This window comes from Triturus cristatus, chromosome 11 (assembly GCF_964204655.1).
Source record: "Triturus cristatus chromosome 11, aTriCri1.1, whole genome shotgun sequence".
NCBI lineage: Eukaryota > Metazoa > Chordata > Amphibia > Caudata > Salamandridae > Triturus > Triturus cristatus.
In genome coordinates this window covers 836,012,232-836,037,119 of record NC_140594.1, presented here as the reverse complement: position 1 = coordinate 836,037,119, position 24,888 = coordinate 836,012,232, and the positions used below count along the sequence as shown (strand labels likewise).

General features: G+C 45.9%; 1 protein-coding gene across 1 annotated transcript in view; it reads left to right on the top strand.

Annotated features, from left to right (window-relative positions):
• LOC146785503 (uncharacterized) overlaps nucleotides 1-16,576 on the top strand; it is a 213,389-nt gene extending 196,813 nt beyond the window's left edge. The window contains exon 6 of the transcript XR_014970426.1: nucleotides 16,253-16,576. The gene's annotated coding sequence lies outside the window, so the exon portion shown is untranslated. The remainder of the gene's footprint in view (nucleotides 1-16,252) is intronic.
• Nucleotides 16,577-24,888: the final 8,312 nt, after the last annotated feature.

The window sequence follows — 24,888 nt, the reverse complement described above, 5'->3', positions numbered from 1 at the left end:
AGTGCCTTCACCCCCATGTGTTGATGCAAGGCATCCGCCATTTGCTGGCAAGTCATTCCTGTGTTGGGACACAGTGTTTGTCTGGCTGTGACCTAGGCCATATGGGCAGAGGGCATTGTTGTCTGCTTTGGAGTCGCACTATGTGATTCTTGGTGCCCAGCCTCCCGCCATCCGGGTTACCGTGTCATGTGTTGTTGTCTTCTGTGGCCTGTGACTTGACATTGTCCAGCTGGGTGCATGGGGCATGGTGGCAGCAGTGGCATGTGCCTGCTCATGGAGTGTGGTTGAGTAATGCGATGGCTTGTGGTGGTTGCGTGCCTGTTATTAATTTTGGTTGTGGTTGCAGTTCCCCCCATGTGAGGTGCGCTGTTTGTGTACTCACCCGGGTCTCGGAGTCCTTCTACTCCTTCAACTGCCTCCACCGGCAGTATGGCCATCACCCTCTCCTCCCAGGGATGGTACTGTACGGGTCTGCGGGAGGGCCCTCCTCCGGTGGCGTTGGCCTGGTCGTGTTCCTCCTGTCTCTTGGCTCTGACCCTCCTCCGCAGATCGTACCACCTGTTCTGGCAATCCTGCTTGGTCCTCCTGGTGTCCGCAACAGCATTCACAGCATCGACGATGGTCTGCCACATGGCTGTTTTGGCTGCCTGGCTGGTGCTTCTGACCAATGTTCCAAAGATCTGTGGCTCGACTCTGAGGATTTGATCAACAAGGACCTCCAACTCTCGGTGACTGAACTTTGGATTCTTGGTAGTGGGCATGGTGAGGGGTGTGGGTGGGGATGGTGTGGGTGTGGGGGGTGTGTGGATGTTGGGGGGGGTGTGGATGGTTGTGTGTGTGTGTGAATGTGATGAGAGGGTGTTTGTGAGGGTGGTCGTGTGAAGGTGTGCAAGTGTAAGATGTGGTGTCGCTTGTAGTCTGGTTCTGTGGTGTCTGGCAGCAGTGGGTCTGTTGCAAAGGCTCATGGTTTGTGTGTGTGGGCCCTTTTTATTGGTCCATGGGTGGGTGTGGCAGTGTTTGAATTTTGGGTGGGTGTGTTATAAGGAGTGGTGGTGTATTGGGCCTCTGTTTGTTTTTGACAGTTGCAGGTCAGTGATTGTGTTATTTTAGTGGTTGTTGGCCATGTTTAGTGGCTGTGTGCCTTTCGAATGGTGTATTGTTGTGTTGTTTTGTTTTGTCCTTGTTGTGTACGTGCGTTTTGAGCGTGTGTACGGTGTGTACATGGGCCATTTGGTTGTACGATTTGGTCCTTGTGTGTGGCTTTGTACGACTCGTACATGCGGTTGTGATGTTGGGGCATGGGGTGCGCTCCGTACTTAGGAGGTTGTGTTGGGGGTGCGCCAGGAACGTACTGGGGTGGGGGTACGACTGGAACGTACTGGGGTGTACATAGACGGTGGTACGACACGTACAGGGGTGGGGGGGTGTACATAGACGGTGGTACGACACGTACAGGGGTGGGGGGGTGTACATTGACGGTGGTACGACACGTACTGGGGTGGGGGTACGACTGGAACGTACTGGGGTGTACATAGACGGTGGTACGACACGTACAGGGGTGGGGGGGTATACATTGACGGTGGTACGACACGTACAGGGGTGGGGGGGTGTACATTGACGGTGGTACGACACGTACAGGGGTGGGGGGGTGTACATTGACGGTGGTACGACACGTACTGGGGTGGGGGTACGACTGGAACGTACTGGGGTGTACATAGACGGTGGTACGACACGTACAGGGGTGGGGGGGTGTACATTGACGGTGGTACGACACGTACAGGGGTGGGGGGGTGTACATTGACGGTGGTACGACACGTACTGGGGTGGGGGTACGACTGGAACGTACTGGGGTGTACATAGACGGTGGTACGACACGTACAGGGGTGGGGGGGTGTACATTGACGGTGGTACGACACGTACAGGGGTGGGGGGGTGTACATTGACGGTGGTACGACACGTACTGGGGTGGGGGGTGTACATAGACGGTGGTACGACACGTACAGGGGTGGGGGGGTGTACATTGACGGTGGTACGACACGTACAGAGGTGGGGGGGTGTACATTGACGGTGGTACGACACGTACTGGGGTGGGGGTACGACTGGAACGTACTGGGGTGTACATAGACGGTGGTACGACACGTACAGGGGTGGGGGGGTGTACATTGACGGTGGTACGACACGTACAGGGGTGGGGGGGTGTACATTGACGGTGGTACGACACGTACTGGGGTGGGGGGGTGTACATTGACGGTGGTACGACACGTACTGGGGTGGGGGTACGACTGGAACGTACTGGGGTGTAGGTAGACGGGGCCATGACACGTACTGGGGTGGGGGTGTGGCTCGAACGTACTGGGGTGTAGGTACACGGGGGGTACGACACGTACTGGGGTGGGGGGGTGTACATTGACAGTGGTACGACACGTACAGGGGTGGGGGGGTGTACATTGACGGTGGTACGACACGTACTGGGGTGGGGGTACGACTGGAACGTACTGGGGTGTAGGTAGACGGGGCTATGACACGTACTGGGGTGGGGGTGTGGCTCGAACGTACTGGGGTGTAGGTACACGGGGGGTACGACACGTACTGGGGTGGGGGTACGACTGGAACGTACTGGGGTGTAGGTAGACGGGGCCATGACACGTACTGGGGTGGGGGTGTGGCTCGAACGTACTGGGGTGTAGGTACACGGGGGGTACGACACGTACTGGGGTGGGGGTACGACTGGAATGTACTGGGGTGTAGGTAGACGGGGCCATGACACGTACTGGGGTGGGGGTGTGGCTCGAACGTACTGGGGTGTAGGTACACGGGGGGTACGACACGTACTGGGGTGGGGGTACGACTGGAACGTACTGGGGTGTACATATACGGTGGTACGACACGTACAGGGGTGGGGGGGTGTACATTGACGGTGGTACGACACGTACTGGGGTGGGGGTACGACTGGAACGTACTGGGGTGTACATAGACGGGTGGGGGTATACATATACGGGGGGTACGTGTCGGACGTACGGGGGCTGGGGGGAGTGTTGGGCGCGTATGCGGGCACATGTCTCCATGGTTGCTATAGGTGTTCGGTGCGGACGGTGTTTTTTCCATACGGTTGTAGGCTCGGACGCACGGGATGGATCGTGATTCCTCGGTCGGACTTGGATTTTTACGTTTGTAAGGTAAATCGTCCGAGGACGTGTCGGACACATTTTCCGACCCGAGGACGTGTGGGGAATGATTCCCGGTGCGGTTCGTATGGACTTTTTACCATGCGAATCGTGATTGCCAGTTCGTACGGCACTTGTACGATTCGTACGGTAAAAAGACCCGATACGAGTCGCACGGGGGAATTTTTTACCGGATCGTGATCGGCACCTTAGTCTTTTAAACAATCACTTATAGAAACACATACTTATTCATACAGGAACTCTTCCAATCTCTCACCCTTGCATATACTCACATATATACACCAATAGTCACATATACTAGTTTAAAACATATGTAGTTACTCATAAAGACACTATTGAGACAGTCATTCACTCACTAACACACCCATACACACACTCATCCACCCATGCAGTCCTGCACACATGGTCTGTTCAACACATACAAACAGTGAGTCACTCATTCATGCACCTATGCACTACGTAATACCCCCCACCGAACCATGCAGACACTCAGACTGATACTCAAAAAACCAACTAATAACCTATATAGACACCCATGTAGCTACTCACCAACCCATGCAGCCACTTATACACAAAGTGAGAGACTGATACAGATATATACATATTTAAACATTACTCACTAAGCCATGTATTCACTAAGATACACTTAATCAGTCAGTTAAACAATCAATTTTTCAAAAACAAATCATCCATTTAGACACTTATATACCCATTTATTCTTCCATCGACCTTGAGATATACATATATAAAACATATTTAATTTTCAGAAAAACACACATGCACTGGATGATGTCATCAGTGAGGTCATCAGTGATGTCATTTGAGATGTCATCAGTGATGTCATGAGTGATGTCACTGACCATGTCATGAGTGATGTAATATGTGACGTCATCAGCAGTGCATTGCGGGCGCGCGAGTTATAGTTAGCTGAACTAACTATAACGGGGCAATTTCATTGGTTTTTTACGAGTAAAATGTCCAGCTAACTATAACATGTGTGAAACCTATGGTTTTTTCACTGAATGTATATACATATATTATCTACTAGCGGTCGCCAGTAGATAGTTATAGTTAAGACCGAATTGCCATCGGAAATCTGAAAAATATATTTTGAATAACTTTGGCGCTGGTTGACTTATCTTCGTGAAATTTTCAAAACTAATGAGGCGCTCCGCTCAGCTCCTACCCTGAAAGTCTCGGGGTGATTCGTCAAGCGGGGGCTGAGAAAAAAGGGGGGTCCCAAAACGCTTTTTCCCCATGCATTTTCCCATAGGACCTTTAGTCGAAGGTACAGCCCGAACGGCTGAACAGAATTACTAGTCCTCAGGTCAGGCATGTGCCTTTTGCTTAAATGGTGTAAATCCGTTCAGTAGTTCCTGAGAAAATCAAAAGTAAAATCACATATATATCTGGGCGGAGCCTAACCACACATCTCATCGTGAGATCTGATTGGCTGTCAGCACTTCATCCAAGAAGTGTTGGCAGCCATCTTGGGACCAATATACATGATAGCACCTCATTAAAAAGCATTGCAGTTAATAGAAGGTTTTAAGACTTTAGTTACATTATAAATCATTTGTTGATGGTACCATACTCATTTTAGGAATTGTGGTGTGTTCTAAGGGGATTTACCATGTGAAAAAGCCTTCTGCTGTGATATCATGAATCATGTTTGAGAGAAAACTATTTTCTCATGCTTTTCCCACAGAGGTTTGGAGGGTGATCTATAAGCTAACTGAGAGCATATTTTCTGTAAATTCACATTATCTTTCTCAGTCATGTGAGAATGAAGTCTGACATTCTCAGTAAAACATGTACATCCAACAAGGGCAGAGACTGTCCGTTGATTCCTTTGTGTTCTACTGCAGCTTCCCAGAGTGTTCTAAAGAACAACTAGAGCACTAACAGTCCTACTTATGACAAACGTATGGCACACCTGAAGCCATCTTGGTTGGAATAAAGTGGTAACTCTTAAAACATTTAATTTAAAAAGGAACAAAATGAGGGGGTTCATTTTGCCATAGAAAGTATGATTAGTGCTGCAGAAAGAAAAATTAGGGCACATTTTGAGTGACTTCTCAAATCCTCTTCTATTTCATTAAAAAATTCTGACATGCAGACTGAAACATGCACTTTGAATACCAGCAGCAGACTTCCCTGGTGAGCAGTAGCTTTACTACAGTGATCTAATAAGCAACTAGAGTGCTAACATTCTGAATTTATGGCAAATTTGTGACACATCTGAATGCCTTCTTGATGGAATCAAAGTAAAAAACTGAAAGTATTTCCTACTGAGGAGACTGTAGTAAATGAGGAAATTTGGAAACATCATAACAAATAAGTCTCCCAAAATGGCCACCAGAGACAAAAGAGCCCAAATGTAGCCCAAATATTACCCAGATGTAGCCCAAGTATAGCCCAATGACAGAATGTCCCAGAGTGTTCTAACGAACAACTAGAGCGCTAACAGTATTACTTATGACAAAAGTATGGCACACCTGAAGCCATCTTGAATGGAATAAAGTGGGAACACTTAAAACATTTAATTTACAAAGGAACACAATGAGGGGATTCATTTTGCCATAGAAATTATGATTAGTGCTGCAGAAAGAAAAATTAGGGCACATTTTGAGTGACTTCTCAAATCCTCTTCTATTTCATTAAAAAATTCTGATATGCAGACTGAAACATGCACTTTTAATACCAGCAGCAGACTTACGTGGTGCGCAGTAGCGTTACTACAGTGATCTCATGAGCAACTAGAGTGCTAACATTCAGAATTTATGGCAAATGTGTGACATATCTGAATACCTTCTTGATGGAATCAAAGTAAAAAATTGAAAGCATTTCCTACTGAGGAGACTGCAGTAAATGAGGAAATTAGGAAACTTCATAACAAATAAATCTCCCAAGATGGCCACCAGACACAAAAGAGCCTAAATGCAGCACAAATATCACCCAGATGTAGCCCACATGTAGCCCAATGACAGAAGTGTGCAAAACACTTATTTTTTGTGTATTTGCAGTTTTATATAGTGCAGACTTGTCAGGTATTGGAATGCTTTACATGAGCATTGGTTACATCACACAAGATCAAATTCATTTTGGTTGCAGACATAGGGAGATTAAGTGATTTGACCACAATCACAGAATGTTGAGCTGAAGCAGAAACTCCAACCTGGTTCCCCAGTTGCAAAGTCTGCAGCTCTGGAAGTAACACCACATCCTCACGCCAAGGTGCAACATTTAATCAAGTGGTCAACTGGATAAAAAAACATAAAGATTACAAAGAATTTAAAAGTTCTTTGTCGCTATTTGAAAACTCAGAAAATATGTCCTCATTTTAGTTTTTTAGAGCACTAACCATAATTTTGATGCAAATAAGACCCTCTCATATATGTAATTTCTAAAGGAAATACTCTAGGTATTACAGTTTTGATTACATCAAGATGACGTCAGGCGTTCCACACTTTTGTAATAAATATAAAATGTTAGCAATCTAGTTGTTCATTGGGATACTGTTGAGAGGCAGAGGCCAGGGGCACGGACTCTGAAAATTGAAGGCAGGTAGGAGAGTGCAGAGGCAACAATTTGACCACACTGGGCAGGCAGGAAGGGCAGTGGCAGCACAACAGACTATGGAGGGCAGTGGAAAGGGGGGCAGGGGCAACAAACCAACAATACAGGACTGGCAAGAGAGGCTGTGTAATATAATAGACCATTGTGGGCAGAAGGAAGAGGCAGTGGTAGTACAACCATACATGCCAACAGACCCGTTTCAGCCAGGAAACGTACAATATTTTTAAGCTCAAATGGGCTTTATTTGATCTGTCTCCTGTCTACAATCTCCTCTTTTTCAATGTAACTCAAAGGGGAAAATCATTACCCCAGTTTTTTTTCAAAATCTCCCTCTTACCAAGTTCAAAATGTTCGCAAGTATGGTACATTGAATCATGGTAGGCAGGAGGAATTGGGGTAGGGACATGGACGCGGATAACAGAGGAGAGGAGGGACATGGAGAGGTGCACCAAACTGACTCTACAGGGCAGGCATCAGGGTTTGCAGCAGCACAATACACCACACAGCGCATGCGGGACGGGAGTGCAGCACAACAATCCATAGAAAGCAATAGGGAGGGGACAGGACCATGCACATGGACAACAGAGAACAGATGGGAAAGAGGCAATGGTAGGTAGCTGACCATAATGGACAGACAGGAGAGAAAGCTGCAGCATAACAGACCATAAAGGGCAGGAGGGACGGATCAGGGGCATTACAATGGAACAGACAAGCCAGGAGGGAGGGAATAGGGGGTCTGCACATGGAAACAGAGGGCTGGGGGCAAGGTGGCAGGGCAGGAGCAGCAAGATGACCATGGAGGTCAGGCAGGATGGGCACTAGAAACAAGACACACCATGGAGAGCAACAATGAGACTATGGTGGCATACACACAGACCATGGAGGGAAGGTGGGAGGGGGTCAGGGGCAGCTAGCTGACCGCACTGGGAAGGTGGGAGGGGCCATGGCAGCACAGAAGACCATGCATGGCAAGCGGGAGGGTTAGTGGCAGCACAATGGCTATGATGGGCAAGAAGGAGGGTGCAGGGGCATGCACAAAGGACCATGGAGGATAGAAGGGAGGGTCAGGACCTGGGCACAGACAAGAGAGTTCAGGGGAAGGGGCCTCACAACAGACCGTGCGGGGCAGGCAGGAGGAGCAGTTGTAGCACAACAGATCAGGGAGGGCAGAAGGGTGTGGCAGTAAAATGGACCATGGAGGACAGGAGGAGGGGGATAGGGGCATGGCATGTGGACAGGCAGGGTGGAGGTGGCAGGGACAGTTTACAGTCATCTGACAATGCTAGGCAGGTGGGAGGGGAGTGGCAGCTCAACGGAACACTCAGAGTAGATAGGAGTGGCAGGTCCATGGAACATAGTGGGCAAAAAGGATGGAGCAGGGGCATGCACAAAGACATCGGAGGGCAGGGGGAAGGAGAATAGGGGCAGCAAGCTAAGCACAGAGGCTAAGCCGGAGGTCAATGATGGGCCATAGAATTGGGAAATGGAGGGCAGGAGGAGAGGACTGGTACATCATGCTAAATGGAGGGCAGTGGCAGCACATCAGATCATGCATGGCAGGAGGGAGGAGGCTAGTCCATGGATTCAGACAACAGAGGATAGGGAGGAGGTGGATGGGGCAGCAAGCTAACTGTTCAGAGAAGGTGGGTATTAGGAACTTTATTGTTTTTAAAATGTGTGTCTGTGCGAACTACTTAAAATATGAACAAGTATGCAGCATAATCTCACTTTTATTCAGGAAGAAGAGGACGTTTGTGACTGTGACTCCGGGCTCACTTGGCAGAAACACCTCCTGACTCTCCACCCCATCGCAAAATGTAATGTCCGTGTAATGTCCGTGAAAAGGGTAGGTGGACGCAGTGTTATATAGAACATAGTCCTGAGAGCACAATTGAAAATGAAAACTAGATGTAGTATATGGTATAAACTATGCACCAAAAAGTGTGCTATAAGATGAACCGGGGCGTGAAATATAATATGCAATACATTGTGCGCAATGACAGATTCATTGGAGAGCGCGAGATAGCACAGGCACTAGCGCGTGCTATGCGATATGCGCCTTGGAGTGGAATATGCACAGGGCAGTGTTGTGTAACATAACTAGTCTCTAAAGTTGTAATATAAAATATGTGCTGGGGAGTGTAACGTTGCATATGCACTGTGACAAAGATATGGATCCCAGATTGTAATATGTATGGCATAGCGCTATGCGTTATAACATACACATCGAGGAAGGCACGTTAGATGGGGCAATATTCACGGGGTGGTGTTACAGTGCACATGGGCTAGAGAGTGTCATAGCATATGCACTAGCTGGTGGAATACAACACAGAGGTGTGAGGCAATCGGCGGGCACTGGTGGGTGTAACACAGCATCGGGCTCAGCCAGGAGCACCCTGTGACTCTCAAGTGAGGTTCGTCGCCTTTCCAGAGAGTAAAATAAAAAGTATTACACATCCGGCGGTGGATGTGTTTTTTATTAACTGTGAGGGGGTTTCTTGCATAGTTTGGTCGAATTTTTGTCGAATCCCCTTTGAATGGCTTGGTGTGCGTGTATATTAAATGTGCCCGTCAATAGCTACCCATGTTTGTATAAATAAACGACAAGGATGTCTACTTGGAGAGTACCCACCGGCGGGGGCGCTGGGATTAGGCACGGTAGGGAGTCAGACACGTCAGAGCTTCACTAGCGGTGTAAATACATTTCATGTGGATTCATTCTATGCATAGTCGCCTTTTAATGAATATCATGCAAATCGTCATGGTGATAGGTACATACGGTTTGTCCAGCATGTCCTAGGTGTTTCTATAAATATATATATTTTTAAAATAATAAAAAACAAAGGCCGGGCCCCGGGGTATGGGGTCCCCGGAGCGATAAGTGGCCTGAGGAGGGGGGCAACGCAGCCCCCTCCTAAAGTATTTAAATAAAAAAAAGGCCACGACCCGGGGGTTGGGGTCCCTGGGGCCGATTAAGGCCTTGGGAGGGATAAATTTATTTTTTTCAACAAAAAAAATTAGGGTGCAGGCCCTGGGGGGTGGGGTTCCCAAGGCCAGTAAATTAGAAATAGAAGGGGGGCCACATAGCCCTCCTTCTTAAAAAAATAAAATAAATAAAAGACCGGCATCGCGCTGGAGGCCACACCCCCTCCTTGCAGCACTCTGCAAATGCGCCCCCTGGCCAGTTGTAAATTGGGGAATTAATTCCCCTTCAATACTGAGGGTCCCTGAGGGCCAACTAGCCCAACAGGTATCTCCAGTGTGCGCCAGGGAGCTGCGTTGCAAACAGGTGTTCTGAGGCCATGGCCCTTTTTACACCTCTATGCAACGCAGCTCTATGGCGCTTACTGGAGGTACCTAGTGGGCTAGTTTGACCCTAGGGACCCTTAGGATTCAAGGGGACTTAATCTCTCAACTTAGAATGGCCACAGGGCGCGTTTACACAGTGGTGAAGGGAGGGGACAGGGCCTGAGGTGACGTGTGCAAACACGCCCTGTGGCGCGTTTTAAGTTGGGGAAATAATTCCCTTTCAATCCTGAGGGACCCTGGGGGCCAACTAGCCCACCAGGTGCTTCCAGTAAGTGCCACTGCTCTGCGTTGCAGAGAGGTGGTGCAGGCCGTGCCCATTTTTACACCTCTCTGCAATGGCGCTTACTGGACGTACCTAGTGGGCTATTTTGCCCCTAGGGATCCTCAGGATTCAAGGGGACTTAATCTCCCAACTTAGAAAAACGGCCACAGGGCATGTTTACACAGTGGGGACGGAAGGGGACGGGGCCTGAGGTGACGTGTGCAAACACGCCCTATGGCGCGTTGTAAGTTGGGGAAATAATTCCCCTTCAATCCTGAGGGCCCCTGGAGGCTAACTAGACCACCAGGTGCTTCCAGTAAGCGCCACTGCGCTGCGTTGCAGAGAGGTGGTCCAGGCCGTGCCACGTTTTACACCTCTCTGCAACGCAGCTCTGTGGCGCATACTGGAGGTACCTAGTGGGCTAGTTGGACCCTAGGGACCCTCAGGATTCAATTAACTTAATCTCCCAACTAAAAACGGCCACAGGGCGTGTTTACACAGTGGTGAAAGGAGGGGACGGGGCCTGAGTTAACGTGTGCAAACAAGCCTTGTGGCGCGTTTTAAGTTGGGGAAATAATTCCCCTTCAATCCTGAGGGCCCCTGGGGGCTAACTAGCCCACAAGGGTGCTTCCAGTAAGCGCCACTGAGCTGCGTTGCAGAGAGGTGGTCCAGGCCGTGCCTCTTTTTACATCTCTCTGCAACGCAGCTCTGTGGCGCTTACTGGAGGTACCTAGTGGTCTAGTTGGACCCTAGGGACCCTCAGGATTCAAGGGGACTTAATCTCCCAACTTAAAACGGCCACAGGGCATGTTTACACAGTGGGAAGTGAGGGGACGGGGCCTGAGGTGACGTGTGCAAACACACCCTGTGGCGCATTTTAAGAGGTAGTTTTAATCCCCTGCCCTATTATATACTAGGGGCTTACAGAGGAGGTCATGCTGATCACAGGGGGACCCCAACGCATAGTGTTCCTAGTGTATGCAGGTGTTTTCACTGTATTCTGAGTGTCTTTTAAAAGTTGAGGGTACAGGATGATTTTGCAACAAGGCTTCTTTCTGCTCTTCTGTTTGTTCTTTCTGCACGTTATCCTTCTTCCTGCACTTTTCTTCGTCTCTGAGGACTTCTGTTGCTTCTTTCTGCATTTCTTTTTTTTCTTTCTGTGCGTTTTTTCTTCTTTCTTCACATGTCCTATCTCTGTAGGCATAGTTAGAAGTTAGCATTTAAAAAACCTTTGAAATTCACTGAAAAAACCATAGGTTTCAGGCACGTTATGGTTAGGAATTAGCATTTAAAAAACCTTTGAAATTCACTGAAAAAAACCATAGGTTTCAGGGGCGTTATAGTTAGCTGGACTTTTCACTCGTACAAAACCAGTGAAATTCCCCCGTTATAGTTAGTTCAGCTAACTATAACTCGCGCGCCCGCAATGCACTGCTGATGACATCACATATTACATCACTCATGACATGGTCAGTGACATCACTCATGACATCACTGATGACATCTCAAATGACATCACTAATGACATCACTGATGACATCATCCTTGTGATAGAGTGGCAGACCTCCTCTTCCCCTAATATAACCTTTGATACACACATTCAAAAATAGAAACTACAATGTTCAAAACAATGGACATACCAATACCAGTTACAACAACCTATTCAGTAATTCTAAGATCCATATACACATCCACTCATTCACCAACAGTCCTATACAGTCACTCATACATGTACTCACTCATCATATGTACTCACACACCTATACATCCTGTTACACAACGCCACTCATCCATAGAGTTACTCACACACATAGTCACTCATGCTAATAAAGAATCAAACATCCATTTACTTGCATATGCAGTTAAACACACACCACCACACTTCTACAGACACTTACACATACTTAGTCTTTTAAACAATCACTTATAGAAACACATACTTATTCATACAGGAACTCTTTCAATCTCTCACTCTCACATATACTCACTTATATACACCAATAGTCACATATACCAGTTTAAAACATATGTAGTTACTCATAAAGACACTATTGAGACAGTCTATCACTCACTAACACACCCATGCACACACTCATCCACCCATACAGTTCTGCACACATGCTGTCTTCAACACATACAAACAGTGAGTCACTCATTCATGCACCTATGCACTACGTAATACCCCCACCGAACACTACAGATACTCAGACACTCATACTGATACTCAAAAAACCAACTAATAACCTATATAGACACTCATGTAGCTACTCACCAACCCATGCAGCTACTTATACACAAAGTGAGAGACTGATACAGATATTTACACATTTAAACATTACTCACTAAGCCATGTATTCACTAAGATACACTTAATCAGTCAGTTATACAATCAATTTTTCAAAAACAAATCATCCATTTAGACACTTATATACCCATTTATTCTTCCATCGACCTTGAGCTATACATATATAAAACATATGTAATTTTCAGAAAAACACACATTCACTGGATGATGTCATGAGTGATGTCATTTGAGATGTCATCAGTGATGTCATGAGTGATGTCACTGACCATGTCATGAGTGATGTAATATGTGACGTCATCAGCAGTGCATTGCGGGCGCGTGAGTTATAGTTAGCTGAACTAACTATAACGGGGGAATTTCAATGGTTTTGTACGAGTGAAAAGTCCAGCTAACTATAACGCCCCTGAAATCTATGGTTTTTTCAGTGAATTTTTAAGGTTTTTTAAATGCTAATTCTTAACTATAATGTGCCAGAAACCTATGGTTTTTTCAGTTAATTTCAAAGGTTTTTTAAATGCTAATTTCTAACTATGCCTACAGAGATAGGACATGTGAAGAAAGAAGAAAAATCGCACAGAAAGAAAAAAAAGAAATGCAGAAAGAAGCAACAGAAGTCCTCAAAGACGAAGAAAAGTGCAGGAAGAAGGATAACGTGCAGAAAGAAGTCTTGTTGCAAAATCATCCTGTACCCTCAACTTTTTCAGACGGATACTGGTGGTAACTGAGTCTGACTAATCAGTCCTAGAGCCAGTGCTATGTTAAAAGACACTCAGAATACAGTGAAAACACCTATATACACTAGGGAACACTATGTGTTGGGGTCCCCCTGTGATTAGCATGACCTCCTCGTTAAGCCCTTAGTATATAATAGGGCAGGGGATTAAAACTACCTCTTAAAACGTGCCACAGGGCGTGTTTGCACGCATCACCTCAGGCCCCGTCCCCTCCCTTCACCACTGTGTAAACTCGCCCTGTGGCCGTTTTTAGTTGGGATATTAAGTTCATTTGAATCCTGAGGGTCCCTAGGGTCCAACTAGCCCACCTGGTACCTCCAATAAGCGCCACAGAGCTGCGTTGCAGAGAGGTGTAAAAAGTGGCACGGCCTGGACCACCTCGCTGCAACGCAGCTCAGTGGCGCTTACTGGAAGCACCTGGTAGGCTGATTAGCCCCCGGTGGCCCTCAGGATTGAAGGGGAATTATTTCCCCAACTTAATACGCGCCGTAGGGCGTGTTTGCACATGTCACCTCAGGCCCCGTTCCCTCCCTTCACCACTGTGTAAACGCACCCTGTGGCCGTTGTAAGTTGAGAGATTAAGTCCCCTTGAATCCTAAGGGTCCCTAGGATCAAACTAGCCCACTAGGTACCTACAGTAAGCGCCACAGAGCTGCGTTGCATAGACGTGTAAAAAGGGGCGTGGCCTCAGAGCACCTGTCTGCAACGCAGCTCCCTGGCACATACTGGAGATACCTGTTGGGCTAGTTGGCCCTCAGGGACCCTCAGTATTGAAGGGGAATTAATTCCCAAATTTACAACTGGCCAGGGGGCGCATTTGCAGAGTGCTGAAAGGAGGGGGCGTGGCCTCCGGCACGATGCCGGTCTTTTATTTATTTTATTTCTTTAAGAAGGAGGGCTGTGTGGCCCCTACTTCTTTTTCTAATTAATTGGCCCTGGGGACCCCATCCCCCAGGGCCTGCACCCTAATTTTTTTTGTTGAAAAAAATAAATTTGGAAGGGGGCCGTGTGGCCCCCCTCCCAAGGCCTTAATCGGCCCCGGGGACCCCAACCCCCGGGTCATGGCGTTATTCTTTTTTTAATTCTTTTGCAGGGGGGCTGCGTTGCCCCCCTCCTCAGGCCACTTATGGCCCCAGGGACCCTATCCCCCTGGGCCGGCCTTTGTTTTTATTATTTAAAAAAATATATATATATTTATAGAAACACCTAGGACATGCTGGACAAACCGTATGTTCCTATCACCATGACGATTTGCGTGATATTCATTAAAAAGCGACTATGCATACAATAAATCCGCGTGGAATGTATTTACACCGCTAGTGAAGCTCTGACGTGTCTGACGCCCTACCATGCCTAATCCCGGCGCCCCCGCCGGTGGGTACTCTCCAAGCAGACACCCTTGTCATTTATTTATACAAACATGGGTAGCTAGTGACTTTCACATTTAATATACACGCATACCAACCCATTCAAAGGGGATTAGACAAAAATTCGACCAAACTATGCAAGAAACCCCCCTCACGGTTAATAAAACACACATCCACCACCGGATGTGTAATACTTTTTATTTTACTCTCTGGAAAGGAGACGAACCTCACTTGAGAGTCACAGCGTGCTCCTGGCTGAGCCCAATGCTGTGTTACACCCACCAGTGCCCGCCGAGTGCTACACACCTCTGTGTTGTATTCTACCAGCTAGTGCGTATGCTATGACACTCTCTAGCCCATGTGCACTGTAACACCACCCCGTGAATATGTCATGCCACACTTGCCTACGCACGGGTTATATTGCCCCATCTAACGTGCCTTCCTTGATGCCTATGTTATAACGCACAGCGCTATGCCATACATATTACAATCTGGGATCTATATCTTTGTCACAGTGCATATGCAACGTTACACTCCCCAGCACATATTTTATATTACAACTTTAGAGACTAGTTAGGTTACACAACACTGCCCTGTGCATATTACATTCCAAGGCGCATATCGCATAGCAGGCGCTTGTGCCTGTGCTATCTCGCACTCTCCAATGAATCTGTCATTGCGCACAATGTATTGCATATTATATTTCATTCCCTGGTTCATCTTATATCACACTTTTTGGTGCATAGTTTATACCATATACTATATCTAGTTTTCATTTTCATTCGTGCTCTCAGGACTATGTTCTATATAACACTGCGTCCACCTACCCTTTTCACGGGCATTACATTTTGCGATGGGGGTGGAGGGTCAGGGAGTGTTTCTGCCAAGTGAGCCCAGAGTCACAGTCACAAACATCCTCTTCTTCCTGAATAAATGTGAGATTATGCTGTATACTTGTTCATATTTTAAGTAGTTCGCACAAACACACATTTTAAAAACAATAAAGTTCCTAATACCCACCTTCTCTGAACAGTTAGCTTGCTGCCCCATCCACCTCCTCCCTATCCTCTGTTGTCTGAATCTATGGACTAGCCTCCTCCCTCCTGCCATGCATGGTCTGATGTGCTGCTGATGGAGCAGGGTTTTTTTCTTTAAAACCGAATACCTGTTTCGTTTTCGCATGTTAGAATTAAAAGTACTACTGATTAATTAGTAACTACTAAAAGTTTGTCGAGTCTGGTTTAATCACTCTTATTAACAGAAGAATTACCCGTGGGAACGCTATTGCATGGCTAAATTAATAAGTGAACTAAGTTGGTGAGCAAATTGACGAAATAGGTGTTGCTTATATGATGTTATTGTGTTTTCCGCTTATAATTAATATGCATTAATGGCTTTTGATGTCGCAAATGGCTAGATAAATACATACACATAAGGGTATTAGCAGGGGAATAACACTGTATAATCATTTCCGTGCAGTAATTCTGTTTTATGTTTTATTTCACTTAAAGTTGACTAATGTGGCTTACCAAAAGATGGCTACCACCCGCAGCCTGCATTCGAGTTGATGGAAAATTTTGCAAGGAGGCTTCGCGCTGCCTGTGACCTTGCCCTCTCAGCAAACTGAAAAGCCATGATCATGATGACAAACCCAGGACGGATGCCAAGAGCCCCTGAACATGATATTTGTTGCAAAACCGAATACTGAACTTATGAACTTGAAATGATCCCACGACTGGGATACAAATTATCCAAAAGAGACATCCGTAGAAGTAACAAATTAGTTATGGACCCCTTATTTTTCTATTCATTATTTGGAACGATCTAAGTGTGTGAAAATCTCGCACAGTATCACAAATGTACGAAAGATGACTTTATTTCCGCCATTTCATCCGTTTTGAACAATGATTGTAACATTTCAGAATGTAATTATTAGTATAAATATTAGTAGACTAGAGAGGTCTAGCGCCACTTCTTCCCGAACTGATGATCCGAGGTCCCGATGCTGACGGAGAGGACGGTGACTCTACATGACGGCTAGAAACTCTGTCTATTTTGCTGAGGACCGGTTCTGACTTAGGATCTGACTTTTAGCCAGAATAGGTAAATATGAGAGAAATGAATTTGCATTTAATTGGCTTTTCATACAATTTTATATAAACGAATATTCTGTTTGAATCACTGTGTCGGGTGGTTATTTTATTGTCATGTTATTGAATTTATTTGCATATTATGTGAAATGTTTTCGCCAGATCTATAGCAACTAGTAGATGCCATTGACCTCAGGGTACATGCAGATTGGTTAGGTATTGAAAGTGTTTCTCCTTATACAGGGCACGGATAGAGTGGTAGGATGAATGTTGGTGTAATGGGCCCCACCAGCGTGTGATGTGTGTGTGCGTGTTTGACTGTGAAATCACTCCGTCCATGGAAGTAGAGGAGATTCGGAAGCTCCGATCTGCACCAGTTTCTTGGTAGCAGAATGATGGTTTACTATTGTCTTGATCTGGTGAACTTGCGTGTATATAGGCTTGTTGATTATTGAGTGATATTTGTACTAACACTATATGTCGAAGTTGTATTGAGTTTTATGTATTGTGTACGGCTTCTGGGACGTAGGGAGTCGGTGACAGTTCCGTAGTAGGGCAGAGGGAGTGCTGCTCTCGGAAAAAGGCGGGATTGTTGGCCCTGTATGCAGACAGGGGAAAACGTGTGACAATTGAAGTTGCGCGTCGCATTGTCTGGGTTCGATGAGGTAGCATCGCCGTGTGTTGCCATTAGAAACGTATTTTCGGTGTGAGAGAAGTGTATATGATAGCGAAGGTTATCTGTGAAATTCTGGTCTTAGGTCTCAGGGATCCGTATGGCATTCTGTTAACGCTTATCACTGGGAAGGTAATAGGTATTCTCTGAGCTCGTTTGAAGGACAGAGCAGAGGTAAGCGCTGTTTTGTTAACGTGTGATATAATTCTGTAGTAGTACAGACTGTTCGCTGTTCTCGGGAAAGACAGAATTCTGTGCGGATGTACTACATTTTCTGGTGGGAAAGTGCGTGAATGAGAAGGCATTCTGGTTAATTGTGAAACTCTTAGGAGCATTCCGGAGAAAACAGTTAATTGGTGCTTGTTAGAAGGGTAGAGTAGAGGGATGTGCTACTTTATCAACGGAAGTAACGATTCTGTAGTAGGGCAGAGGTAAGCGCTGCTCTCGGGAAAGGCAGAATTCTTGTGGGAAAGGTCTTTTGCTGTTCTGTGGCTAGCGAAGCAGACAATGGAGATGTTTGTATGTTGTAACTAACAGACTCGTAGAAGTTGAAACAAAGTCTACCAAGTAGTCTTGTAAAGGAGGGGTAGACGAGAGAGACAGGAGCAGAAGCTGCTGCAGCGACTGCTGACGTCAGGGAGACCGCGCTGTGATTGGACAGTGGGTTGAAACAGAGAAAGCACGGTGATTGGTGTGCTAGTGTACACCGCGCCAGGATTGGGAGACATACAGGGTGACGTAGACGCTCCAGGATTGGTGCGTTGGTGTGAGTCGCGCTGGGATTCGTGGACTGAGTTAGTGACGTAGACGCTCCAGGATTGGTGCATTGGTGTGAGTCGCGCTGCAATTGGACAGGAGATCGTACAGTTGTAGAAAGACAAAAAGGGTTGCGAAAAATAAGAAAATTTATTACCACACTGAGGAAAAAAAAAAGAAATCCTTGCTTAGTAAAGTACAGAACTGGTTTGACAAGGATAAAGATATTGTGACTAGGGAAGGACAGTTACTTCCTCCGATAAGAACCCCCGCATCCTTCATGGTTGCAAAGTATGGGTATCATACCTGTATTTGGTTAGATAACTGAGTGAAGTATACGAAAGAGGATGGGGTTTTAGCTTTCCCGGAACATGGCTCATTTAATCTGGCCATACTGAGAAACTTACGGGAGCGGATGATGTGTCTAGAGCCTCGGCCTAGGCCGACGCAATTTGAGGCATTAACTGAATGGGAAGATGAAATGCATGAGCGAGAAAAGCAGAGGGGTGGAGGGAGTTACCGCTATATGTTTGGGCGAAAGTATGATCGTGAAACCCATTACGACCGGATGCGACGATGGCAAGATGCTAGTATGACTGAGGGATTATATCCTATGAGAACAGCAGAGGAGACAGAAGGGAGAAAGTGTACAGAGAAAGAACATAATGTAGAAACAAGGAGATATGGGGCGAATGAGTCTGATGACGATGTCCTAGAGGACATGCTCTATAAAAGACCACCCCCGTATAGACGAGAACCAGAGGTAGGAACAGCAGTAACCCCAATGAGAGACACCCTGCGGATTATTAAGACAGAGGGTACCACCCCTGGGTTGAAAAGCGGTTGTTCTCTGGCGGAAAGAGAAAGAGAGAGGGAAAGAGAAAGAGAGAGAGAAAGAGAGAAAGAGAGAGAGAGAGAAAGAGAGAATGAAAGGGAGAATGAAATTTAGGATGAAAAGACCAGAGAACTAGCAAGAACTACTTTTGAATTGACAGAGAAAATCAGGGAACTGACTAAAAATCTTGAAGCAGTCACGGTGCCTGTGACAATAGGTCCGGTTATGCCGATTTTTGACAAGCAGAGGACGGGCGAAAATGGTTTGACAGTTCCATATGTGGGTAACAGATTGATTGTGCCTCCGGAGCAGGCAGTAAAGAGAGCAGAAGAGACACAGTGGAGAACGGGAGAAAATCAGTGGAGACATACCATATGTGGAGGAGAATTGAGTGTGCAGACTAACTCAAGTTTGAACTCTGGATGTGTGGAAGGGAACAGGGGATCAATCCTAGAGCCACAAAGAGTGTCAGAACCAGGGGGTGCAGAAAAATCTGTGGGAATAACTGCTGAGGATTTGAATGATTGGCTGAAGGCTTTGCAGAGGAAAGAAAAAGAATCCCAGGGAATTGATGCAGCCAGACTACGTATGGAAATGGAGGAGATGATTGTAGGAACAATCCCTACAGAAACGCTGAAAAATTATCAGGAAGGGGAGATTCTCTTCCTGTGCAAGAGCATCACATGGAGAGCAAAGAATATACATGACAGGTTGAAAGGAATAGCCAGTGAAATGGGGATCGACATGGACAAGGTAAAAGCTTTACAAAAGCCTTACCGAGTGGATTTTACAGATAAAGACATTGAGAATCTGAACAATGCAGGCCGGACAGGACAGATTAAGGAGATGGTTGCTTTGCTGAGAAAATGGGGAGATGTGGAGAGATGGAAAGACAGATGGTACAGAAAGCGAGAGGATGGGACAGATAGAACTTACTCGACATTCCCTCTGAAAGAAAAGGAGAAAGCAGTGACAGCCTATCCTATGAGGGAGATTCCAGTAGGTGGGTATGTACATGTCCCATGGACCAGACAGGATATTTTGTCCTTTACAAATGATTTCCCTTGACTAAGGGAGAAGCCCGTCGAGTGGTATAGACAGGTCGACAGATTTGTGAAGTTGTCAAAAGTACTATGGATTGACCTGAATAGTCTGTTTGATATATTTGTGCCAGCAGACCTGTGGGCAGAATGTAAAATAGTCATCGACTGGCCCACTTAGGAATACCCAAGAGATCCAAAGACAGGAGCTCCAGATCCGGAGGTCATGAAAAAGTACGAACAGGTTATGGCTTTCTTGAAAAATAAGGTACCCCCCAAGGAAACAGATTGGGTTAAAATAGATTGAACACATCAAGAATTGAAAGAATCAGTCCATGCATATTATGAAAGACTAATATTAGCTTTCAAACAGTTCAGTGGAGATGAACATCTGGGTGACAAGGACCTGAGCCATTTTGTATATAGATTTGTGTATGGCTTGCGGCCTGAAATCAGTGAAATGATTAGGCAGCATACCGTAGACTGGCAGAGCAAGAAGATTGATGAGATCCTGAGACATGCAAAATACTTCAGTGATGAGATTGAGGCAAAGCAGAGGAAACTAAAAGAAAAGGCAATGTGGGCACAGGTGAAAGTGGCAGAAATACAGGAAGCTCAGTTGGTTGAACAAGCAAATAACCCAGGAAATAAACCCAGGTTTGGTCCAGGAAAAGGGAAAGGAAATATAGAGGAAGCCAAGAAGAAATTCCCATGCCACAACTGTGGAAAATTAGGGCACTGGAAATCCGAGTGTAAGAATCCACCGTCTACTAATGATGACAATCCATCATTGAATTCACAGGTGCAGAGTGAGGGGTGTGGTCAGCATCAGCAACAGCAGAAGGCTGCTAAGCAGCAGAATCAGGTGCCAAAACCACCCTTGCCGCAGAGAAGAGGATCCCAGAAGTACAGCCAAGAGTCGGGGTTCTACGATGAAGAGCAGGTAATCAAGACAAAACGCGCAAGTGCTGTATCTCAATACTGGCTGAAAAATGAGGGAAGTGACTCTGAGGGAGACTTCTGACGGTGCTGAAGCGAGGAGGAGGAGTGCGTACTTGGTGCAACTCTAGAAATAGACCAGGCAGGGCCTTTTGTAGATGGGAAAATTAATGGTGAAAGTGTTACTTTTCTAGTTGACACAGGAGCCACAAGATCGACTGTCAGGTCAGCTGATATAAAGAATCTTCCTCTCTCGGATGAAGCAATCCAAGTAGTTGGTGTGTCCAACACACAGATTAAAACTCTTCTTACTGAACCAGTAAGGGTTAAAATAGGGAAATTCTCAGAAATGCACCGATTTGTGGTGTGTGACACTAGTCCTGTGAACTTGCTAGGCAGGGACCTGCTGTGCAAGATGAATTGCACTATTTTCTGTACTCCAGATGGAATAACCTTTGAAACACCAGATGAAGATGTTCTATACAGAATGACCATGGGTAACAGGGAATGTGAGGCTTTGGGAACATATGCTATATTTAATCCAGATGCATTACCCCCAGAATTGAAACAGACAGTGAAAGCAGCAGTTTGGGATTTTACTGGAGAAGATGTAGGTCTGATGAGAAATGTAGATCCAGTAAAGATTACTGTAAAAGAGGGAGTGGCTTACCCAAACATTCCACAATACCGACTGACACCAGAAATAATTGAAGGAATAACACCCATAATTGAGAAAATGATTCAGCAGGGGGTGTTAAGAGAAATATTGAGCAGCCCATGTAACTCACCAATAATGGGACTGAAGAAACCTAATGGAAAGTTCAGAATAGTACAGGATTTGAGAAAAATTAACAAGATTGTTCTGTCATGTTGTCCCATTGTGCCAAATCCATCAGTGATTTTGTATCAGATTCCCCATGATGCAGAATGGTATACTGTAATTGATTTGTGTCATGCTTTCTTTTCAATTCCATTGCATCATGACAGCCAGCCAATATTTTCTTTTAGATTTGGAGAGCGGATTTTGGCATGGTGCCGAATTCCACAGGGGTATACAGAGAGCCCTTCAATATTTAATCAATTGCTGAAGAAATCTCTGGAAAGTCTAACAATGCCTGAAAATTCAGTCTTGGTCCAGTATATTGATGACCTGCTTGTGGCATCAAAAACCCGTGAAGCTTGTGAAGTAGACACCATTGCTTTACTGAATCACCTGGCAGATGGAGGATTAAAGGTATCTCCAGCCAAATTGCAATTCTGCAAGAAAGAAGTCCAGTACCTGGGACATAACATTGAGAAAGGTCTGAGAAAAGTGACCATTGACAGGATTAAAATCATTAGAGGGATGAGAGCCCCAATGACACAAAGAGAAGTGAGAATGTTCCTGGGAATAGTGGGTTACTGTCGTCAGTGGATAAGTAACTTTTCTTTGATTGCCAAGCCACCGATTAAATTGACCAAAAGTGAGGTAAAAGACCCATTGGAACTAAACCCAGAAGAAATGGCTGCATTTAAAGAATTGAAAAACAGACTATGTGAAGCTCCTGCCCTAGGAATGCCAGATTACGAAAAAGAATTTGAATTGTACTGTAGTGAGAGAAATGGATGTGCACTTTCAGTGTTAATCCAGAAACATGGACGTCTGAGAAGGCCAATTGCTTACTTCTCATCAACACTTGACCCAGTAGCTGTGGGTTTACCAGGTTGTCTAAAACAGGTAGCTGCTACCTGTAGAAGTCTGGAACAAAGTGAGGGAATCATAATGGGATATCCTGTACGGGTATTCGTACCTCATGATGTGGCAATCCTTTTAACAAGGAGCCGGACACAGTTCATGTCTCATAGTCGGTTGACTAAATATGAGAAAGTCATTCTTGGTGCAACAAATGTGACCCTGGAGAGATGTGTGAATGTAAATCCAGCAACACTGTTGCCCGATGCTGAATGTGTGGGAGTGAGGAATGAAGTTGATCATGACTGCCTGGATTTGCATGACTATTGTACAAAACCAAGGCCAGATATAAGAGATCTGCCACTGCCTGAAAGTGATCATGTGTTGTTTGTGGATGGATCTTGCTTGAGAACGGAGGAAGGAACACTGAGTGCTGCATATGCTGTGTGTACAGTTTCAGGAGTTGTAGAAGCATCACCTTTAAAAGGAGTTAAATCCGCTCAGGTGGCAGAATTGGTGGCATTAACAAAAGCCTGCAAGATTGGAAGGAGTGTGAGAGTGACTGTGATGACTGACAGCCAATATGGCTTCGGAGTTGTCCATGATTTTGGCCAGCTATGGCTACAAAGAGGTTTCCTGACCTCTAGTGGAACTCCCATAAAGAATGCTGAAGTGGTTGGAAAATTGCTAGAGGCGATACAGCTGCCTAAAGAACTAGCAGTTGTAAAATGTGCTGCTCATGGTCAAGGTGATGATTTTGTTACCGTGGGGAATACATTTGCAAATGACATAGCACAATACTGTGCAAGAAACAATCATTCCATTAATCGGAGTAAAGAAAGATAAATGTCTTCTTGTTCCTTGATGTTTACTAATGAGGTGGGAACCTGGGAGGAAGTGAAACAGTTGCAGGATGAGGCAGATGACGAGGAAATTAAAGATTGGGTGAAAGCAGGTTGTGCACCAAGGGAAAAGGATCATGTGTGGGTCTATAGGGATGGAAGACCAGTCATGCCAAATAGCATGCTATCAACAATGGCAAGGATGTATCATGGCCAAGGACACCTGGGGAGGGATGCTATGATAAGGGCCTTTAAGCAGACCTGGTACAGTCCAAAATTCAGGCTGATAGCAGAGAGTCTTTGTCAGAGATGTCTGATATGTCAGCAATTCAATCCTGGAAAGAAAACGGTGGTGAGCCTAGGAACAATAGGCAGGGAGGGAGGACCCTTCACAAGAATGCAGATAGACTTCATTGAAATGCCCCAAGTCAACAGATTGAGGTATGTCCTGGTGGTGGTCTGTTTGTTCTCAAGGTGGGTGGAGGCATATCCAACAAGAAGAAATGATGGGATGACAGTGGCCAAGTTACTGTTAAGAGAGTTCATCCCAAGGTATGGGTTCCCAGTGACCATTGAATCAGACAGAGGAGGACATTTTTATAATGAAATCATGGGTCTAATCTGTGAAGCATTGAGTGTACAGCAGAAGCTACATTGTGCTTACCGACCAGAGGCTTCTGGTGTGGTTGAACAAATGAATGGTACCATCAAAAACAGAATTGGCAAAATGTGCCTAGCCACAGGAATGAAATGGCCCGATGTCTTGCCTCTAGTCCTGATGACCATTAGGTCTACTCCAGACAGAACAACAGGTTTGAGTCCACATGAAATTATCATGGGACGTGCTATGAGACATGCATTTGTACCAGTCAACAAGCTAATGACTATAACTGATGACATGATTTTGGATTACTGTAAGGGCCTGGCTGACGCAGTTCATTCTGTGTTTCACCAGGTTGGAGAAGACGCCACCACACTTGAAAAGAAACCAGCCCATGATCTGAGCCCAGGGGACTGGGTAAGGATAAAAGTCCACAGAAGAAGGAATTGCCTGGTTCCAAGGTGGGGAAGGCCAAGACAAGTCATTTTGACCACGACTGCTGTGAAGTGTGCTGGAGTGAAAAATTGGATGCATGCAAGTCACACACTGAGAGTTCCAAATCCAAGAGACGGCACTGGAAAAGAATACTTTGAAGAATCAGATTCCAGTGATGATGCAGACAGCGAGACAGTAAGAAGGAAAAAGAATCCTGAAAGTGGGGAAAGTGAGTCAAGAGAAATTTTCATCCCACCAGAAGAA